Raw genomic sequence first — 22765 nt, forward strand, 5'->3', positions numbered from 1 at the left:
ATGGCCAGCCATTGGGCCAGGGTTCGAATTCCTGGTCATCCCTATTCATGAACTTTAGACCATAAAAACCTGGACCTCAGAACAAAGCAGAGCAGAGAACAACCAGCAGCAGCACAGCGAACACCCAGCAGCCGTACAGAAAAGACCATCATCCCGGGAGACGAGAAGCCCACCAGAAACCCTCCGGTGAAGGCCCAGCTGAACAGAGAACAGCACCCAAGACAAAGCTTCACCAGGAGAGAGAATCCAAAGGGGCTCCACTCCACTGCTTCAAACGCCGCGCCTTCCTGAGTGCCATCGGCTCAGCAGCTCTGCCATCAACTGCCAAGACCCCCCCCCCCACTCTTCAACCAAGTAACCAAGTAACCAAGTTCCACTGAAATAAAGGTAGCTGATTACGAGAAAGATCTCGGTATGTATGTTGATGCTTCCATGTCCCACTCTCGCCAATGTGGGGAAGCAATAAAAAAGGTGAACAGAATGTTGGGTTATATCTCTAGATGTGTGGAGTTTAAGTCAAGGGAGGTGATGTTACACTTATATAATTCCTTGGTAAGACCCCACCTAGAATACTGTGTGCAGGTTTGGTCACCATACCTCAAGAAGGACATTGCTGCCTTAGAAAAGGTGCAACGAAGAGCTACGAGAATGATTCCTGGTCTTAGAGGAATGTCTTACGAGGAGAGGTTAGCGGAACTGAATCTGTTCAGCCTTGAGCAAAGGAGACTAAGGGGGGATATGATTCAGGTCTATAAGATTCTAACGGGTCTGGATGCCGTTCAGCCAAATGACTATTTCAATATTAGTCTAAATACTAGAACTCGTGGCCATAAGTGGAAATTAGCGGGAGAACATTTTAAAACAAATTTGAGGAAGGACTTCTTTACACAGCGTGTAGTCAGAGTATGGAATAGTCTTCCTGCTATTGTAGTGGAAGCTAAAACCATGGGTTCCTTTAAAATCAGAGCTAGATAAGATTTTAACAACTCTGAGCTATTAGCTAAGTTCTCCCCAAACGAGCTTGATGGGCCGAATGGCCTCCTCTCGTTTGTAAATTTCTTATGTTCTTATGTTCTAAGTAAACCAACTTCCTTTCATTCTAACAACTTAAGCTGTTCTGTTAACCTGCTATAAGACTTTAGGGTCGTGTTTCCACAAACTGTGCTTGCTTTGCAGAACAGTATTTCCCATTTAAGGTTACTCATTTAAATCCGGTCATTGCATTTTCATAAGTACATTGTTTGTTTTATTCCGTTATTTCGTGTTTGTTGTTTGTGTTACGTGTAATGTCTGTCTTATGTTAGTTATAGTGTTAGCTAGGAATAAATGCATGTCTTTTACACAACTTTAGCCTCCGTCATTGAGTGTCTCATAATGAGTTCCTGCCTTTGTGCGATCTTGCTACACGCTCTGAACCTCAAACTCGCCTGAAACATCGCGAGACTCTCTCTCATCGGCCGTGAGGGGGGGCTTCGCTACCAATTGTTTACATTACCTGGTGACGCAGCTCGGTGGACGAGCCTTCTAACCCAGGTTACTAAGTGATACTGGTAATTAGTGAATCCCATTTAAGTCTCACATTAACAGACTCACGGGGATACCACAATCGAGTTTGGAGGAGCCGACCATTCGGCATAACAATTGATTAATAATCGGCATTAAATAATAATTAAACTTTAATTAATTCAAACATATTGGTGGAGAATATTAAAATTTATTTGAGCTAATAATTCCTACACAGATCTACTCTTACCAATGACTTTTCCCTGGTGCATGGAAAATTAAACTCCAGCCTTGACTCCACTGGGTGAAATTCCTCGTGAGCATTGCAGCCTTGTGGTCAGAATGAGAACAGAATCTCACGTTGACATCACTCCATCAGCTAGGGGAGAGGAAAAGGACTTAGAAAGGTGTCTTCATAGGACATCAGCTCTACCAAAACTCTTTGCAATAAATCAGTGGTGTATGATTCCTCCACCACCTGGCACATTTTGGTTATGTGGAACTTCTGTCTACAACATCCTACCCAGCCAATTCAACGGCAGGTGCACCCTGGTTTATGTTCTGCCGGCTATCAGAGAAAATACACACTCCACTTCAAGATCTTCCCATCTACATAATTCAGCCCCTACAATTAACAGAGAAGATAACTGCATTCCAGGACTCACTTGTGCACAAACATGGTGGTCAAGAACCCTTGGAGCATTAATCCCATCTTATGGTGTCATACAAGCCCTTGATCAAGTCAGAAGCTTATCAAATTCAGTACAGAAACTGGCTAATGACATAGCTTTGGCCCTGGGTAACATCATAGACACTCTAGCTTCGGTGGAGAATATAAAAATTTATTTGAGCTAATAATTCCTACATTAATGGTGGAAGAACGCGGGCACGAGGTTCAAACTTTTTGTGAGCACACAATTTAAACTTTCTATGACCGAACGTGCAGTTGAATAAGCGCTACTGTGAACAGGTTGCAAAGTTGAGGATTAATTGCACTCACGGCAGTCCGAAGGCATTTAAGCGGGATTATACGGGCTTATTATTTTTATTTCTATTATTAGTAGTTATTTTCTTTTGTTTTAATTTTCGGTTATTTTATTTTAGGTTTCATTCGTTTTAAACTGCAGTAAACTTAAACCCTATATCTGACGAGATTCTCAGTTATAGCGCGTTGTTTCCAGGACGATTCGGACGAGTTTCTCCATTTCTATAAATCCTGGCAGAGATCTCTCTTTCTATTAGCGAACAGGAATTCTTGTTAAGAGGATCTAACCTGAATTCTGTTGCGTTTGTACTCCCTGAGATAAGACCGATAGCTTAGCTACCTATCAGGATCTTTCTCGTATGTGTGTGCCTGCTTTAGACAAAGCAAGTTTAACAACACTTTGCGCTGTGAGCCAAGTATGTGTGTTATTTAGAATTTGGGAGTCTCCAGTGCTTGAGACCCGCCGTGGTTAAGCACCATTTGCGACGAGATATAGTGCACTCGCTATTTAGATCTGTCGCCGTAACGCGAGTGCTGTCTCGCTTCAGCAATTGTTTTAAGGGGTTTTAAACTGCGCAAGATACAGAAGTTAGCCGCAAGCGGCGTGTGCATACATTGAAAGTGTATGTCACTCATCTAGCGTCGGCAACCGCCTAGCAACCGTCTTGGTTACGAGTGCAGTCAGCGAACGCCACTCTAACCACTTAAAGGTCAGAGCCCTGAAGGCCTGCCTGACGCCATTTGTTTTTTCTCCTGGGTCACCAGTGACCCAACCCCTTAGGCTCACGTACCTGGGACCCCCCCCCCCCACAAAGGGAGCAACGTCCCATTGAGCCTCTAGTGGTCAGGCATTGAACTACCACTCCATTTCGAAATTGCGCCTCTAGTGGTCAGGCATTGAACTACCACTCCATTTCGAAATTGCGCCTCTAGTGGTCAGGCATTGGACTACCACTCCATTTCGAAAGTGCGCCTCTAGTGGTCAGCCATAGTAGTGTAACAACATCTCTGTTGGGTCTCTGGTGGTCAACACCGGTAATACCAACACACATAATTGGACACACAGGTTCTTGCCTGAAAGCAGGAATCAACTTCACAGACCAAATCGATTAGATCACACCACATTAACATCTAATTAAGTTACTGCTGCATAACTAATTGATGTTTACAATTAAACAATAAAACAATTAATTTGGTTTGATTTCTGTTTTACCTTTTTGATTTATTTTAGGTTTTATTTCATTTTATGCTTTCATTCACTCTCTCTCCCCCAACAAGGAGACTTGCATAGAAGTTCAACCATTATTAATAACAGTAAACCAGTTACACATCAGGGAGGCATTGAGGTTTTGGACGTGATCGGTTGAGCTTTTCCTGTGCTGAAGTGCTTACCATTCGCTCTCTGTTGGTTGAGCTTACCTGTAGCTCTGCTGTCACTGCTTACGATCGTACAGTTTGTCAGAACCGAAGGGAAGTTCTCAGCAATTGGACACCCAAAAGCGCGCCAGCTGGGCTGCACCCGCTGACTCATTAAGGGCAAGGTTGGCAGGTATCTCGGGAGGTCATTACAAGTTTGAGCAGGACCTCGTCTAGGGCGAGGTTCAGGAGAACAGCCCTAGCTTGGACTCTCAATCGGTTGGGTGACACCCGAGTGCCGTTGCGCCGTCTCTTGTTCGAGTCAGGGCCAAAAGTGCGCCCGATAAGCTGAGCCCCACCTGGCTTGTCTCAGTTGTGCGTACAGAAAACCCCCTTCCAAGTTGACATTGCTGGGGATCGGGGGAGTGGGAGCTGGACTTGGGCCTGCTTGGCTGGGATTGAGCTTGTGGGACGTGCCCTACTCAGGAGGGACACCTGACAGCGTTCAAGCCTCTCTAACTGCATGACTAGCTTAACACCGCAACACCTCATATAGGGACAAATAAAGCAGAACCTGCTAGTGGTCCCCAGTCTGGTCAAAGCGGAGTTGTACAACAGAGCCCAACCCAGGGGTAATCTGATCTGCAACAGCAAGCTACATTTGAATGCAGTCCCATTGGTTTGAAGCTGTTATTTCTCATTTCCTGTTCCCAACTTCTCCTGTGGTCTTCTGACACTGTCAGTAGCCACAGATCTGCAATTTCCAGGATAAGGCTTTATCCTTTCCCCCTCACTAGGGCATCTCTCAGGCCCTAGAGTAACTCACACTGTTCTAACCTGCAACAACTTCTCCCAGGGAACAATTTTTGTTTGTTTATTTTGTCGCGGGTAACTATTCCCGTGGTTCACTACACCCTTCCAGTTACCCATTGACAGGCCCCAGTTCTACTTTATTTTATTTTGTTGGGTTAATTTGTTCGCCCAGATTTAGGTGTTAGGCCTCCCACCTTGGCAAGACCAAGCCTGAGTATAACAGATTTCTGCGATCACCCTCCAGTTGACCGAGTCACCATGACCCACAGAGAAAGCCCCCTTGACCAATGGAAGGATTTGGGTACCTGGCTGGATGTTGTGACTTCTGACATCCTGCCCAGTCAGGCCGATCTCACACGGTCCAAAGGAGCTGACCAGCTTGAGGAGGACATCGCCGAATTGATGGCCACACCACCCACTCAGAAATGCGGGAGTAAGGAGCTAACCAAAATACTCGGCTCCCTCGCACACAAACTCCTAGCCAGGCTGCAGATTAGCGAAGAGGAAACGTCCGGCCTCAAACAAAGAGTGCAATCACTCAAGCAGCAGGAGGAAAACACCCAACAACTACTGGCAGAGGCACAGAGAGATGCCGCCCAGGCCCAGCATCACATTGGGAATCTGGAGCAAGAACTCCAAAAGAGAAGCTCTCCACCCCATGAGGAGGAGGAGGAGACGGAAGAAGGCGAAATGCCTCACACCAGCAAAAAGCTTCAACACGCCCTGGAAGAGCTCAGAGCTGAAGCTGACCAGCAAAAACAGCAAGCCAGAGCCACCAGAGAAAACCCAGAACAGAAGCCAGACTGGACCAGGCCGACACCCTGCTGGACAGAGCCCACGCAGAGCTCAAGAACAAGGATGGTCGGATCCAGGCCCTGGAAAACCATCTGGACGAGGCACAGAGACGTCTGCACAAGCTGAATCACCAACTGATCAGCTCCCAGGAACAGCTCACCGATGCCAGAATGAAACATCGGGCAGACGCAGAAGAGATTGACCGGGTGAGACAGGAATTGAAGCAAGCATATGAGGTGAAGTCGGAATTCGAGGCACCCTACGAATCAGCGAGGGGACCGACGTCATCTCCAACAGTGCGGTCGCTCCCAAGGCACACGGGGATCTCTCATCGGGACGAGGTAACTCCCTGCCCCTCACCAGACCTTGAGGAACCAAGAACCCAGAAGGTCTCTCTCGGAGAAGACACCACGGATGGAACAGGCCTACCAAAGCGAACGTTACATCAGCACCGGGCTACCACAAAGGAGCTTGATAAAGTAGCTCGGAATATCAACACGTTCACCCCGAATCCCAGAGGAGGCCACGACATTCATGCCTACCTCCAAGACATTGACTTCCACCTCCAAAGACTGGACAATGTGACCAATGAGGACAGAGTCTACCTCCTCAGGATCACATCTAGCCTGGAAGTCCGCAGCTTCTTGGATCGACAACTTAGTCGAATCAAAGCCGACGCCACGCTGCTACACGAAGCACTGACTCGGGAGTTTGCTGATCCTGAGTCAGAACAAGGTATCACCGTCGCCTTCGATGTTAAACAGAACAGACAAGAAGCTCCCCAAGCCTACTACAATCGCCTTCGTCGGGCATATTTTGGGTCCAGAAATGAGCCAGACATGGAAGAAGATGCGAACTTCAAGGCTCTCTTCCTTCGGAACCTCTACCCAACCATTAACCACTACCTGGGGCTCATGGCTTGCCCCCGCACAATGACCAGTCAACAACTGCGAGACCTGGTGATTAAGGCATACCACAAACAAAGAGCAGCAGCTGAGAAGGCAACCAAGGCTCCGGCAGTGCTGAACCTTGGCACTACAGATCCCAACCTAGCGTTGGAAGGTGGCCACCCTCCTCATCAGCCACCAATCCATGACCGAGGTTGGAGAACAGCAAGCCACAGTGAGCGTTACCCTGGTGCGCCCCCACAGCAGTCAAAGACTCAGCCGGACCGGTGGGAGACACAACATTCTCTTAACAAAGGGAAATCAAGACCAATGGAGCCATGGAACAAACGGGGAGACCGACAGGGAAACCGGTTCCCTAAGCCAAGCTCTCCCCCAAGTTCCCGACGGAATCCACCACGGAACTGGCAAGACCGAAGGAGAGGTCACGATCCCGACTCGAGGTCTGGACGAACCAAGGAAGAAGAGGAGTCGAATCTACTACAGTTACTGCGTGATTTCTGTGCTCAGCATCCCCTTAAGGGCCCAGGAGACTTTCGGAAGAAAGATCCAAAATGACTAGGACGAAAGCACAAATCACGCAGGACCCCACAACCCTCACCTGAACCCACACCAGACAATGCCCACAAACTCCCTCAGATGTCAGCCCCAAATGACGCTCAACAGCTATCGGCCTTCCCTACCAGAGATATTGGGATAACTGAAGAAGTCCCACCTCAACCAGAAAGAGCTGCTGACTCAGGCCTGGTAAGAGCACCTGATGTCGCTGTCACCAACACCGAGCTTGACCAAGGGGATGAGCCCCCACCAGTGCCTGACAGCGCCGTCCTGGTTGTAAGCTGTGACTCAGAAGAGCACCAACCCTACTGGGGTGATGCCTCACCAATTCCTGACCAGGCCCTTGTGCCACAGCTTCTGGGTGACCTGATGGAAAGGGGGGTAGCCAAGAAATTCTACCTCTCCATCACCCTGGAAGATGTTCTCACCCTCGAGGCCCTCATCGACACTGCAGCAGACATCACCCTCATGTCAGCCAGTCTCTTCTACCAGGTGCAGCACCTAGCCGCCCAGAAGAACAAAACCCTCCAGCCGAGGAAATGCTCTTTGGACGTGCAGGCGTATTCAGCCGTGGGCACCAGGATGGATCACATGATCCCCCTCAGTTTGTCTGTCGGCCCCATGGATCTCATGCACCCTGTATACATTTCCCAACTTGAGTCCATTCCTCTCCTCATTGGGAAAGACTTGCTGAACCGGTTTCAGCCGTTATTGGATTTCCAGCAGTTGAAAATGTGGGCTCAAGTCAGAGAACCGCTGCCACTGGGGACACCTGACGCCGCCACACAGGAATGTCAAACCCTGGCTGCCTCCTCAGACCTTACTCCACGCCATGGAGTATACCCAACTGGAGATCACTGTCGTGACACAAGAGACCCATGCCAGCATCATGCCTCCTTCCTGTGCGGGCTGGACCCTACCCCGGGATCCTTCCGTCCCAAGATCAGGAAAGGCATTCGGCTCCAAGGCATGGAAGTCACCGATGTGGTGATGACCATGGGGGTGGAAAAATCAGCCATCAACCAGAAGCTGTACGATGAGCTGAAGAGTAGTGACCCTCCCGTGCCTCATGTCAGCAAAACCTCAAGGTTCCCACTGAGCATGGACCCGGAGTCCACCACTACAGCCACTGGCGTCTGCGCCCTGGACCTTGTCTGGAACAAGCGAGCCCTGAAACACTGCTTCATGGTCGTCCCAGACCTCCCACATTCAGGTACCTCGGTGCAGACCTCCTGGTCAGGTTAGCCGTTCAAGTGGACACAATCAACAACGTCCTTTGGACCTCCTTCAGGGGACAAGCACCGCCACCTGAAGTGACCCTAGACAACCTCTGTTCGGGACAAACCATCCCAGAAGCATGTGCCATGACCACTGAACACACCACGACACTCCCCGCCTACACAAAGAGCATTTCGATTCGCATAACCATGAAAAGGGGCCAGACGTTAAACCATTCCCTGGCCTTTTTCCAGCCATCCACACAAGCCACGGAAATGGGGTTAACGCTGGAAGCCACACCGCTGCTGGATGTCACATCCCGGACGGCATACGTGCTGTTCAATAACTGCACAGCAGCCGACATCACCATACCCAAGAGGACTACGGTGGGATGGCTCATCAGCCAACAATTCCACGACTTTGACTTGACTCTCCCAGTGATCGGCCAGATCCCCACCAATTTGCTGCCGGCCCAACTGGACAGGGACCGTCTGTTTACAGTACCGACAAAAGAGGCTGTGTGTCGCATTGAGCTTGCTGGTGATCAACATCTCACAATCCATGCCATAACCACCCAGCCAGACGTAGTACAATCACCTAGCATGCCGATTCCAGGAGGGGCCTGCGCAAGTGGACTCGGGGAACCCTACTCCGGTTTTGACATGGAAGTGCAACAAATCCTTGCAGACGCCGATGCTATCGACAATGAGGAAGATCGACAAAACCTTCGTCAAGTCATTTACAAGTACAAGGATTTCTTTGCCAAAGACTCCCTGGATTGTGGACTGACGGACATCCACATGGTCCGCATCCCCACCCGGCCGGGGGCCCCACCAACCTTTGTAAAGCAATACAAGATACCCATTGCCTCGCATACAGGACATCATTGACTCCATGCTGGAAAAAGGGATCATCCGACCGTGCAATAGCACTTACTCGGCCCCCATCTGGCCAGTTCTTAAGCCAAATGGAAAATGGCGGCCCACCATCGACTACCGCAAATTAAACCAACAAGTTCCCCTATCCAGTTGGCCCATGACGCAACTGGACCAGGAACTGCCTAAAGTCAGAGGCGCCAAAGTCTTCTCAACCATGGATGTGGCTTCAGGATTCTGGACTATCCCAGTCCCCCCCGAGGACCAACATAAGTTAGCCTTCACTTTTGTCAACAAACAATACACTTTCAACCGCTGCCCTTTTGGATACGCTAATTCACCAGCCGAATTCAACATCTTCCTGAACAAAGCATGCCCTGATGCCCGTGCTTGAGGGAACCTCATCTACGTGGATGACATCCTCATCAGAAGCACCACAATGGAAGAGCATCTAGCTGAAATCGACCATGTTCTGGAACAACTAGCGAAGGCTGGTGCCAAAATCGCCCTCCACAAAGGCCAGTGGTGTAAAACCAGAGTCAACTACGTGGGTCTACTGGTTGGTCTGAATGGTATCGAACCCCAATACAGCCGTACCCAAGCCATCCAGACCATTAAGGCACCATCGAACCTGACAGAGTTGCGTAGTTTCCTCGGCGTCTGTAACTACTCTCGGCAGTTCATGGAAAACTACGCCGATGTTTCCAGACCGCTAACTATACTCTTGAAGAAGGATGCTCCATTCCGGTGGTCCACGGAACAGGAAAACAGCATGAAAGAGCTGAAGCGACTTTTGTGCTCAGCCCCTTGCCTAGCTTACCCTAACCCAGACAAGGAGTTCTATTTGGAAGCGGGCTTTTCAGACCACTGCCTTAGTGCTGGGCTGTATCAAACCTACGACCAAGATAAATGCGTGGTCGCATATGCCAGCAAAACCCTTCTGGCACCAGAGCGCAAGTACTCTGATTGTGAGAAAGCACGGCTCTGCACTGTCTGGGCAATAAAGCATTTCTCCAACTACATTGGAGGGCAGAAGACAGTCATAGAAACAAACCATCAACATGTCACATTCTTGAACAGCCAGCGCATCAGGGATGGCGTGGTCACCAATGCACGGATAGCCACCTGGCTGATGGCACTCCAAGGCGGTGACATCGAAATCCGGTATGCCCAGAACCACAAGCTACCCCTGGGCATGGGACTGGCCACCTGCCAAAGCTGTTCTCAGGAAGGACCACCAACACCCAGCATTCTGGACACGTCGACCCCAATGGAACCCTCTCAACACCACTACTTTGATGAGAACATCTGTCAAGACATGACTACCGTTTATGTGGATGGGTGCGCATTCAACCAACAGGGGACCCTTAATTGTCTTAATTGCCTTGGAGGTGGCCTCCGAACATGGCGTACAAGACCTACTGCTCTGCACAGACTCCAACTACACACGTCTCGGCTTCATGTGCCATCTCCCTCACTGGAAACAAAATGGCTTTAAAACTTCAGGAAACAAGCCTGTCAAACATCAAGACCTCCTGCAGGCATGTGATGTTCTCATTACTGCACAAAACATGCATATTTACTGGAAGGAGGTTTGCGGTCATTCCAGACTCCCGGGACTTGACAAGACATACAATGACCGCACAGACGCACTCGCAAAAGCAGGGGCACTACATGGTGACCCGTGGGAGTTTCGTTCCCCCCCACCCACCCATGCTGTCCAGGTCATCACCCGCAGCCACAGCCGAGCGTCTGCCTCGCAGCCAGCGGCCTCATTGCTGGGACTTTCCCCTCAGCTTTCCGACTCGGACATCATCTCCCTCCAATCCACTGATGCTGCGCTCGGCAAGGTCTGTGATCACCTCCGCGACCCCTCTGCCAACTCGATCTCCGCAACCGACCGAGACTCCCTTCCTGAACTCCGTCACCTGACAACGATCTTACCGTCTCTTCGTCTTACCAAGGGCGTACTTCTTCATGTCCCTGATGCCCACACTTCGCCGCGGCTCGTGGTCCCTCAGGCACAAAGGGGGGTCATGCTACTGTACGCCCACGACGCACCCTGTGCAGGACACCGCAATGCCAAAACAACCTACGAGGCACTTAGTCAAGTAGCCTACTGGCCTAACATGCGACAGGATGTAACAGAATATGTGAAAGGATGTCTGGTCTGCTGCCAATTTCAACCAGCAAACCCAAACCACAAGGCCCCTCTGCAGCGACGGGGTATCAATTTCCCATGGTCAGATCTACAGATTGACTGGGTAGGACCCCTGACGAGATCAGCTCGCGGAAACAAATACTTCCTCACAGTCACCTGTCAGTTCACTAAGTGGGTAGAATGCCTCCCGGCACCCAACGACACAGCCCAGACAACGGCATATCTGCTCACGAACCATGTGTTCTCCAGGTTTGGCCTCCCACTGAAAGTCAACTCAGACCGAGGCACCCACTTCACAGCCGAAGTGATGCAGGACATCTGGAAACTGTTGGGGATCAAAGCCCAGTTCCACATCAGCCACCATCCTATGGCATCCGGCCAAGTAGAACGGACCAACCGAACCGTCGTCGGTATGCTCAAGAAATATGTGGCATCCAATCAGAAAGATTGCACAACATTCAGAGTCTCGACTCACCCCCTCAATCCTAATCTGATCTTTATTTTCTACCCCCTATTACTAGGATGATGCTGCCCCCGCTATTAGCATTACTCTGCCTAGGAGGCTGAGGCTCCAGTCTGACACGGCGTTCCCTGGGCCTCCACCTGGCACCGTCTTCCGGGGACAGCCTGGTCTTGTGATTACCAACTGTTGTACCCACACAGAAAGAGTATTCGTCTGACGACGTCAACCGAGCCCATTACCTGCACGAGAGACCCCAAACTAGTGGGACAGGTGTCAGATGGACTCAGGATGCTGCCGCTGACACTACCCACAGGTTGGAGCAGTAACCCAACGACCGTGACCCAAGCTGAGTCCAATTGACGGCCCAAGAGGCTCCTGAGCACCCTGCTGGGAGCTGCAGCAGCCGTTGGCACCCTGTTCAACATAGGATTCACCACTCCTCGCGGTCCCAGAAGCCAGGTGCCAGCCCCTGCGCCTCCTCCCTGTCCATCCTGTCACTGTGCCACCCAGAGTGCCAAACAATGGGATGTCAACAATGCCTCGTTGCATGGTGGTGATCCTGTTTCAACTTCCGTCGCCTGAATGATGGAAATGCCATCATCAGCCGAAAGGGGGGATATGTAGGATCACACATGCACATATCACAGGGCCTAAATTCCAGGTGGCCTGAGACAAGGCCGAGCCTGGTACGAGAGGCACCAAAGGGGGGTTACACACACAAACAGATAACCAGGGAGGCTAGCACTCCAACTTTTATTGCCCAAAGATTTAGGGACCTACAGACAAGCAGAGTGGACTTCACGGACAGGGGTCCCTCGACTTGGCACACAACCCCCTCCCCATACATTCTGCCTTACATTTCACTCACCCAACAGACGAACACCCTAAAGGAAATTTCATTTAAGTTTGGCTTTTGTACACCCTGTATATTGATTTACTCACGACTACTAGTCTCAATATACAGAGAGGTTATGTTTGTATGTGTCCTTAGACAATCTTAGTGTTTTGTGTGCCACCCTTATAACCATGTTCACGGAGTATCACCTATTTTACCCCTTTACACTTGAGCACGTATAAATTTAAATAAATAGATAGGTATAGCTACCATTGTATGTATGTTCTCATGGTATACCAGAAGAATCTGGAAAGTCCTAACTTTTAGAGAGTCTGCTTTGTTAAACCCCCCCCCCTTCTCTTCCAACATTCCTTTGTGGTCCTTATCTGATCTTGGTGGACGGTTACCAAGTTTCTTTGTTTCTACCATGCTATGTTAAGAGAACTGAATTTAGGTGCATCTTATCCATTCTGGAGAAGATGAATTGGCATAAGCCACACCAAACAAAATATGTTGTTTCCAGATGTGCAACTTATATTGTTATTACCACAAACTAACGGCCACGCCTATCTATGGATAAGATGTGCTGTTTGTGATATGAATATTTGATGTAATATCTGCACAAAGTGTAACATCTGTTGAGGTGCAACCCAAAAACCCCTGTATCCCATACTGATGTGAATGAGTCACATAGATCAAATAATTAATTGTTTAATCAATTAATGCAGATGGTATGAGGTATGTACCTGTGAAGCTGGTATGGCATGTTTGGTATCAAACTGATTGTTAATCACCCCGGATTCCGAATCTGGTCAGTGATTACCATAAAAGTGGATGTATCAAAAGTTAACAGCTTAAGGAAAATCATCAGTAAAGGTAGATTCAGTCGGGCCATAAATCCCAAAAGGACTGATACAGACCCCCTTCCGAAAGCCCGCCAAATGGATGGCCAGCCATTGGGCCAGGATTCGAATTCCTGGTCATCCCTATTCATGAACTTTAGACCATAAAAACCTGGACCTCAGAACAAAGCAGAGCAGAGAACAACCAGCAGCAGCGCAGAGAACACCCAGCAGCCGTACAGAAAAGACCATCATCCCGGGAGACGAGAAGCCCACCAGAAACCCTCCGGTGAAGGCCCAGCTGAACAGAGAACAGCACCCAAGACAAAGCTTCACCAGGAGAGAGAATCCAAAGGGGCTCCACTCCACTGCTTCAAACGCCGCGCCTTCCTGAGTGCCATCGGCTCAGCAGCTCTGCCATCAACTGCCAAGACCCCCCCCCCCACTCTTCAACCAAGTAAACCAACTTCCTTTCATTCTAACAACTTAAGCTGTTCTGTTAACCTGCTATAAGACTTTAGGGTCGTGTTTCCACAAACTGTGCTTGCTTTGCAGAACAGTATTTCCCATTTAAGGTTACTCATTTAAATCCGGTCATTGCATTTTCATAAGTACATTGTTTGTTTTATTCCGTTATTTCGTGTTTGTTGTTTGTGTTACGTGTAATGTCTGTCTTATGTTAGTTATAGTGTTAGCTAGGAATAAATGCATGTCTTTTACACAACTTTAGCCTCCGTCATTGAGTGTCTCATAATAAGTTCCTGCCTTTGTGCGATCTTGCTACACGCTCTGAACCTCAAACTCGCCTGAAACATCGCGAGACTCTCTCTCATCGGCCGTGAGGGGGGGCTTCGCTACCAATTGTTTACATTACCTGGTGACACAGCTCGGTGGACGAGCCTTCTAACCCAGGTTACTAAGTGATACTGGTAATTAGTGAATCCCATTTAAGTCTCACATTAACAGACTCACGGGGATACCACAATCGAGTTTGGAGGAGCCGACCATTCGGCATAACAATTGATTAATAATCGGCATTAAATAATAATTAAACTTTAATTAATTCAAACATATTGGTGGAGAATATTAAAATTTATTTGAGCTAATAATTCCTACACAGATCTACTCTTACCAATGACTTTTCCCTGGTGCATGGAAAATTAAACTCCAGCCTTGACTCCACTGGGTGAAATTCCTCGTGAGCATTGCAGCCTTGTGGTCAGAATGAGAACAGAATCTCACGTTGACATCACTCCATCAGCTAGGGGAGAGGAAAAGGACTTAGAAAGGTGTCTTCATAGGACATCAGCTCTACCAAAACGCTTTGCAATAAATCAGTGGTGTATGATTCCTCCACCACCTGGCACATTTTGGTTATGTGGAACTTCTGTCTACAACATCCTACCCAGCCAATTCAACGGCAGGTGCACCCTGGTTTATGTTCTGCCGGCTATCAGAGAAAATACACACTCCACTTCAAGATCTTCCCATCTACATAATTCAGCCCCTACAATTAACAGAGAAGATAACTGCATTCCAGGACTCACTTGTGCACAAACATGGTGGTCAAGAACCCTTGGAGCATTAATCCCATCTTATGGTGTCATACAAGCCCTTGATCAAGTCAGAAGCTTATCAAATTCAGTACAGAAACTGGCTAATGATACAGCTTTGGCCCTGGGTAACATCATAGACACTCTAGCTTCGCACAAGATAATGATCTTACAAAACAGAGTAGCTTTGGATTACATCCTTGCAGTGCAAGGGGGAGCCTGCACGGTTATAGGCCCTGAGTGCTGCACTGGGTTAATGGTTCCAACGGAGGACTTAAACAAAATCCAACAAGACATTCTGGATCTTTCAACAAAATTACACCAGATGACTGAAGATAATTCTTCATGGTTCGGAAACGTGTTAGGGAAACCCTGGCTGTGGATCAAGGAAATAGCAATTCTGCTGCTGTTTTTCCTACTGGTGTATTATCTATGTGTCCACAGTATCAAGTGTTTCATTCAACGAATAACCCGCACCCATCAAGAAGAAATGACAGCCCCAACCAGAAAAGACTATTATCCATAAGAACTTCACAGACTCTAGCTAAATGTTTTTTTTTCCCTTTCCTTTATGTCATTATGGCATTCATCACTGCCATCAACAACAGAACAAGTGCTATGTGCCTGTAACGATCACAAGTTACAAGAATTAAGTGTCTAAATTTGTATGTTGTGAGAGTTATTAGAACTCTCAAAGGGGGAATTGTAGGATTACAAATTTATAAATTGTTCAATCTAGCTTCCAACATAACAGTATATGAACTGAAAGAGATAGGCAAATTGGATTTGCAGTTGGAGGTAAAGATGGTGACATTCTAATAAGATCACGTCTGGGAGCCCAGGTGTCTGAGACATTAACATTTCATCTTTATGAACTTCCTGATCACTGGGTAGGGGCCCAAAGTAAAGGTGAATGCTAATCTCAAGGCCAGGCTGTGCCTTTGTCGCTATGATAATGTGAAGGTCTGGGTGATACTATCAGGCTAATTAGATTAGCACCTGGAGAGGCATTTGAAAGGCACTGTTATGCTGATGAAATCAGGGCTGGGGAACTTCCAGGCTGATTCCTGGAATATACTATGCTTTGTTTAGTTTGTCTCCACCTCTGTGTATCCCTCCCCCCTTAAAACGTATAAACTCTGCCGAGCTGAGTTTTAGTCAGACTTGGATGACTACAGCGACGCATGACGAGTTCTCAACAAAGAGGAACTTCGGCCGGAAAGATATCCCAACGTCTCCTGGTCTCTGCTTCGACAAAGGAAAACATTTCCAACACCATCCTGACATTCAGTTTGGAGTTCAGGAGATTGTCTTGACCAGGACCACACCCCTAAATGCATTGAAGCAACTGCCATGTGATTGGTTGATTAGATAATTGCATTAATGAGAAATTGAACAGGTGTTACTAATAATCCTTTAGGTGAGTGTAAAACAAATATTATATCCTTGGTTGCATTACAAAAGAAAGCTATGAGAATATTATATAAAAGGAATGTTAGAGAAGATACTAATAGTTTGTTTATTCAATCAAATATTTTGAAACTAAAAGATTTCATTAATTTAAAAATACTATTAGTTATGTATAAAGCTAAAAAGGCATTATTGCCAAATAGCTTACAGAAGTTTTTTGTTTTGAGAGCAAGTGATGAAAATAGTAGAAGGAAGTTTGATTTTAAAAGTATAATTGTAAGGAAAACATTAAAGCAGATGTGTATGTCAGTATATGGAGTAAAATTATGGAATACACTGGATGATGATTTGAAAAAATGTACAACTATTAATCAATTTAAGAAACTTTACAAAGAAAAAAAATTAAGATCTTATGGACTTATGAGTTAATAATGAAGATGGAGTGATAATGTTTACAATTTATTTTGTAAGCTAGTTTATGTATATGGCCATATGTAATTTATTTTATAATCATTGAGAAAGGGGAATGACATACAAGGTTTATCTTCTTCCTGTTCCCCTTTTCACTTATGGATTGTTTGTAATGAACAGTATGTGTTTGTAGTTTAACGGTGTTATTGGAAAAATTGACTAAGTGGAATAAATTGATATTGATTGATTGATTGAAACGACGTGTTAAAAAATTGGTTTGTAGCTTTTTGGGGGTCCTGCCTTCAGAGAGAATTTTTTCAAACACTTTCTTTACCTCTGTACCTGTCTTGCTTTTAAGACACTGCACCCATGCATATTTTGATAGAATGTCTATACACGTTAACATGTATTTCAAATTGTCATTCTGTTCAGAATAAGCCGACATATCAACCAAGTCAGCCTGCTACTGATAATCGATATTAGTCACAAAGACTATATTCCTTTTAAAGTTTAATCTGAGTGGGTAATGTAACGTATACGTATCTTCACCAGACAACGATGTTACAACTTGCTTTTTATCCACATTATGTCCACTTTGATCATTTATCAGAGCCCTGTATAATCTATCGGTACCACAAAATTACCCAGGGTTTGATGGCGTATAATAGACACGTTTCAAGTGCTTTGTTATCCATCGTGAACGTCTAACAATAATGACACAGTGTTTTTTGACTCAACTCATTTTATTTAGATAGCATGTAAAAATTACCAAACACATTTTGACAGATTCAGTCACATTGTTCAGCATTTACACATCAAGCTCTGTTTGAGAAATCAATAATTGCGCCATCTACAGCACACTCATAATCTTTCCCTTCAACATTACGTTTCAACTCACGCAATTTCTCATGGACATTTATTTCATCTTTAAGATCACATATGACAGTCTTGACAGCACCTTGTACTTTCACTGGGGTGGGGTGGGGGTTGAACATCGTGACCGCTTTCGTGGTGACATATTGAAACCACGGTCTATACAGCTTTTTGATCAAGTTTTCAAAATTGTTCAAGAAGTAAAATTGTTTGGGGTCGTACAGGCACGTATGCTGATGCTGCCTTGGATGGTTCACAGAGCACCCAACACAGGTCACTTGCATGTCCTCTTTGATTATTTGATCCAGAATACAGGCCAGTGCCCCTTTGATTATCTTCATGGCAGAGGTGGTGATGCTCCCATCCACCGCATCTTCCCCCAATAAAGACAGTGCCGCAAAACGGGCGCAAAGCTCATCAAGCCATGGTGTCATTTTCAAGATGGGGTCTTGGTCTATTCCCATTAGGCTGTGGGCCTCGTGTGGGGGCTGCTGCGACCCCGGCCACACAGCCCAGGTAGGACTCGGCGGGGGTGGCGGTGGCAGGCATGGATCACCCTATAGACCCCATGATGCACCCTGTGGAAGGGTGAGTTGAGGAGAAAGCTCTGGTGGGTTGTCCAGTCGCAGTCCGAAAGTCGTTGGCGGTATCCATGGAGGCCAGGATGGGTTCTGCTGTGAGGAGAAGACTCTGTTGAGTTGGTGTTCTTCGGTATCAGTCCAAATGTAAATTCAGATATCAGTGGAAGCGAATCGGCATTTATGAAAAGGAGTCTCGGGTGGTTTGCTCCGTTGCAGCTCAAAGGTTGTAGCCTGTGTCGGTGCAGGCCATGACGGATGCCACAGTAGGGTGGCTTCAGGGGATGTCAGTCTGGGTGATGCTGTCTGTTTGCTCACCATTGGACTAATGCAAGAGGCTCATTGGTTGTCTGCTGGCTCACAGGAGTGATGGGTATTAATACATTTTCAACATGGTTAAGTACAGTCTTATCTTATTGACTTCTTGTTATCGTCAGAAGTGGGTTGACCTAATGATTTCTCGCCGGCCCCACTTTGTTCAAAAAATTTCTCAAATTTTTTTCCTGATAGATTCAAGATGCAGGTATCTGTTATGCAGAGTGCACTGCTTCCGCTGTCTCACTGGCTTGCGAGGCACCCATGTTGATTTAGGCAGAGTCACCATCTCTGGATTGAACGCACTCCTTGAGGTGTCCTGTTTTATGAAATCTGCAAAACTTTGTCAGTTACCTTCCATAATGGATTCCTTGAAGCAAAATGTCTCTCGTACCCTTAATAAGGGCCTGCTTGGTGTGTGGGGGGGTGCTTGTGTCATCTGTTTTTCCAATCATTATTCTTTGGTTTGACATTTGGTTTCAGGTAAACAGGCAACGATGGTTTATGACACCCTGTTCATCCCCCTTCCATTTGCAGCAAATGGTCAATAACCTTGGGAACAGGGTACCTTAAACCATATTTGTAGTTTCCACTAACAGGTGTCCGCGGCACCCCTGCTGTGAACACCCTCCACAAACTCCATTAACAAAAAAGAGTAGACAACTGCACCTAGCGGTATGTGCTGTGACCGTACCACACCTTATTGTCTAGTTTATTCACATCCATTGTATTAAACAGGGCATTTATGTTAAAGAGAACTATTTCTAGTTTAAAACAATAGTTGCAGACAATTTTATTATCCGCACCGCTTCTGGGTTAATGCCATATGCTCATTTTTTTTTTTTTTTAAGATTTGTTTTTATTAACATAATTACTTACAAGATGTAAACAGAGTGTATTCATATGCTCATTTTAAGAAGAATTGGCTGCATTATTCTTGATTCTGGTTGTCGAAATGCTTAGGGTACTTTATTTTAAATAACATATTGGCAAAAAAGAGTTTCTTTACTTTAAAATCGCTATGGTTAATGGGTTTTATTTGAAATTACAGGCCACCATTTTGAAATGTGTCTCTGCGTGAGTGGGCGTGTTCTCAGTGCACACGCACGTGTGTGTCCGCCCCCGAAATCATTTGTTGCATGACTTTCGAAGAGCCCGGAAGCACGGGACCATAGCTCCATTGTGGAATAATGGCTGCCTTGACCCCGCTGTTTGTGTGGCATTGACGGAACCCATAGCCGCGATCGCTGGACCTTCGCGTTTGGTGAAATACTTTTTCTATTTACATTGAAATAAACTGTTAAACTGATAACGGCTTTTTCCTATTTTTTTTAAAACTTATGTTAAAATATTTGAGGTTGTTTAAACTCCTTTTTTGCTCTTTTGACAGTGTTTCTGTCATGCCCAGCTCCGTACGATCCTCGTGTGTGCCACGCCCCCTCGTGTTAATTCCTGATTGTGATCACCTTTGTCCTGTTATTTCTGGCTAGTTTGATGTATATGAGTCCACGTCTCCCACTGTCTCCCAGATCTGTCATTGTATTGTCGCGTGTAATGTCAGTAACCGTGTTGTCCTCCTCGCGGAGGAGCGCCCACCCGGACAGGACTATCCCTTCCAAAGGGCTAGAAAATGCCTCAGATGGCTGAGACTACACATTACAGAGCTACGGGAAGAGCGTGTTGCCTTGAGCCTAGGCGACGTATTCGAGGCGGCTCCGCCTTCTGCCGCAAGCGACTGGAAAAAGAAGCGGAGAAAGAGGAACAGAGGACAACAGGAAAAAACCCCGACGTTCTTCCTGGGAGCCTGCTCTCTGTTCCCCGCCTGGGAGCCAGCCCGTGGGTGAGGGAGCTCCCCGCTCACCTGGGAGGACACCGCTGCTGCCCGCCTTATCAGCCTGGGTGATATGCCGCCTCCCCTAGAGGCATCTCACTACCGGCCGATGCGCCTGGCCAGTAAGGGGATAAGCGCGGTAAGGGACGCTATTCCCCAGATCCCTAAAGCCCTTAAAGGGCACGGGACTCGGGGAAGTCAAGGGGAGGCGGCGTGTGCTTAATGGTAAACAACAGCTGGAGCAACAGCGCGAGCGCTGTTCCTCTTACACGCTCATGCACACCCAACCTGGAACTACTGTCCATCAAATGTCGTCCTTTCTATCTTTCTCGGGAATTTACATCGGTCATAATCAGCGTCGTTTACATTCCACCACAAGTGGACACAGACACTGCCTTATGCGAGCTGCATGAGGCACTCATATAGCACCAAACACAGCACCGGGACGCTGCGCTTATTGTGGCGGGGGACTTTAACAACGCCAACCTCAAACGCGCAGCGCCGAACTTCTATCAACACATCACCTGCCCCACCAAGGGTGAAAGGACACTGGATCATTGCTATACAACAGTCAAGGATGGCTACAAGGCACAATCTTGTCCCCCGTTTGGGAAATCTGACCATGTCGCCATCTTCCTCATGGCAAAATACCAACAAAGGCTCAAACAGGAAGTTCCTGTTCAGAGGGAGGTCGCGTGATGGACCAACCAATCAGTGGCCGCTCTACAGGACGCACTCGATTACGCAGACTGGGACATGTTCCGAAATAGCTCCGATGACATCAACGTGTTTACGGAAGTGGTTGTGGGATTCGTCAGGAAACTAGCGGATGATACTGTACAGAAAACGATCATCAAAATGTTTCCTAATCAAAAGCCGTGGGTGGATAAAACCATCCGCGACGCTCTGAGATCTCGCACCGCTGCCTATAACGCGGGTCTTGCGACGGGTGACATGGACTGGTACAAGGCTACGTCATACAACGTGCGGAAAGCAGTGAAGGAGGCGAAGCAGCGCTACGGGAGGAAACTAGAGTCACAGCTCCAACAGAGTGACTCTAGGAGCCTGTGGCAGGGACTAAGAACAATAATGGACTATAAAGCATCAACATCCGGTATGACGAACGTGGACGTGTCTCTGGCAGATGAGCTGAACATATTCTATGCTCGCTTCGAGGCTGCAGCTGAAGATGCTAGCGAGGCTAATGCTGGCGGCACTAACGGCTGCAGACAGGACGAACGTCAGCACCGGAAACTCATTCATCATCTCCGAGCATGACGTGAGGAGAGCCTTCAGGAGAGTGAACACCAGGAAAGCAGCAGGACCAGACGGCATCTCAGGTCGAGTCCTCAGAACCTGCGCAGACCAGCTAGCACCTGTGTTCACAGAGATATTCAACCTCTCCTTATCTCAGTCGGTGATCCCCACATGCTTCAAAGAGTCCATCATTGTTCCTGTTCAAAAGAAACCTCATCCTGTTTCCCTCAATGACTATCGACCTGTAGCCCTCACCTCAGTAGTGATGAAGTGCTTTGAGCGGCTGATCAGAGACTTCATCATCTCCTCACCTACTGACACACTGGATCCACTTCAGTTTGCTTACCGTTCAAGCCGCTCTACAGATGACGCTATCTCTCATCTCCTCCATTCATCTCTCACTCACCTGGACACTAGAAGGGGGAATTATGTTAAAATGCTTTTCATCGACTACAGTTCAGCATTTAATACCGTAATTCCCTCCACACTCACTACCAAGTTGGAGCACCTGGGACTCAGCTCATCTATATGTCAGTGGATCTCCAACTTCCTAACTGGCAGACCACAGGCAGTAAAGATGGGCGGACATGTCTCAGCCCCCCTCACTCTCAGCACTGGAGCCCCCCAGGGTTGTGTTCTGAGCCCCCTGCTGTACTCATTGTACACGCACGACTGCGTAGCCTCTACCAACTCCACCACCATCATCAAGTTTGCTGATGACACCGTCGTGGTGGGCCTGATCACTGACAATGATGAGACGGCCTACCTGGAGGAGATTGGAAATCTGGAGAACTGGTGCCAGAGGAACAATCTCCTTCTAAACGTCAGCAAGACAAAGGAATTGATAGTGGACTTTAGTACCAAGCAGGAGAGGAACTACCAAACCCCCACCATCAACAAGAGCCCAGTGGAGAGAGTGGACAGCTTCAGATACCTCGGTGTCCACATCACACAGGACCTGTCATGGTCCTGTCACATCAGCACCATGGTGAAAAAGGCCCGGCAACGTCTCTTCCACCTCAGACGCTTGAGAGACTTCAGACTGCCCTCCAGAGTGCTCAGGAATTTCTACTCCTGCACCATAGAGAGCAGCCTGACCAGATACATCACGACCTGGATTGGAAACAGCACCATGCAGGACAGACGAGCTCTACAGAGGGTGGTGCGATCAGCTAAGCGCATCATCTGCACTGAGCTCCCTGACCTGCACTCAATTTACAGCAAGCGG

Source organism: Paramormyrops kingsleyae, chromosome 25 (genome assembly GCF_048594095.1).
Source record: "Paramormyrops kingsleyae isolate MSU_618 chromosome 25, PKINGS_0.4, whole genome shotgun sequence".
NCBI lineage: Eukaryota > Metazoa > Chordata > Actinopteri > Osteoglossiformes > Mormyridae > Paramormyrops > Paramormyrops kingsleyae.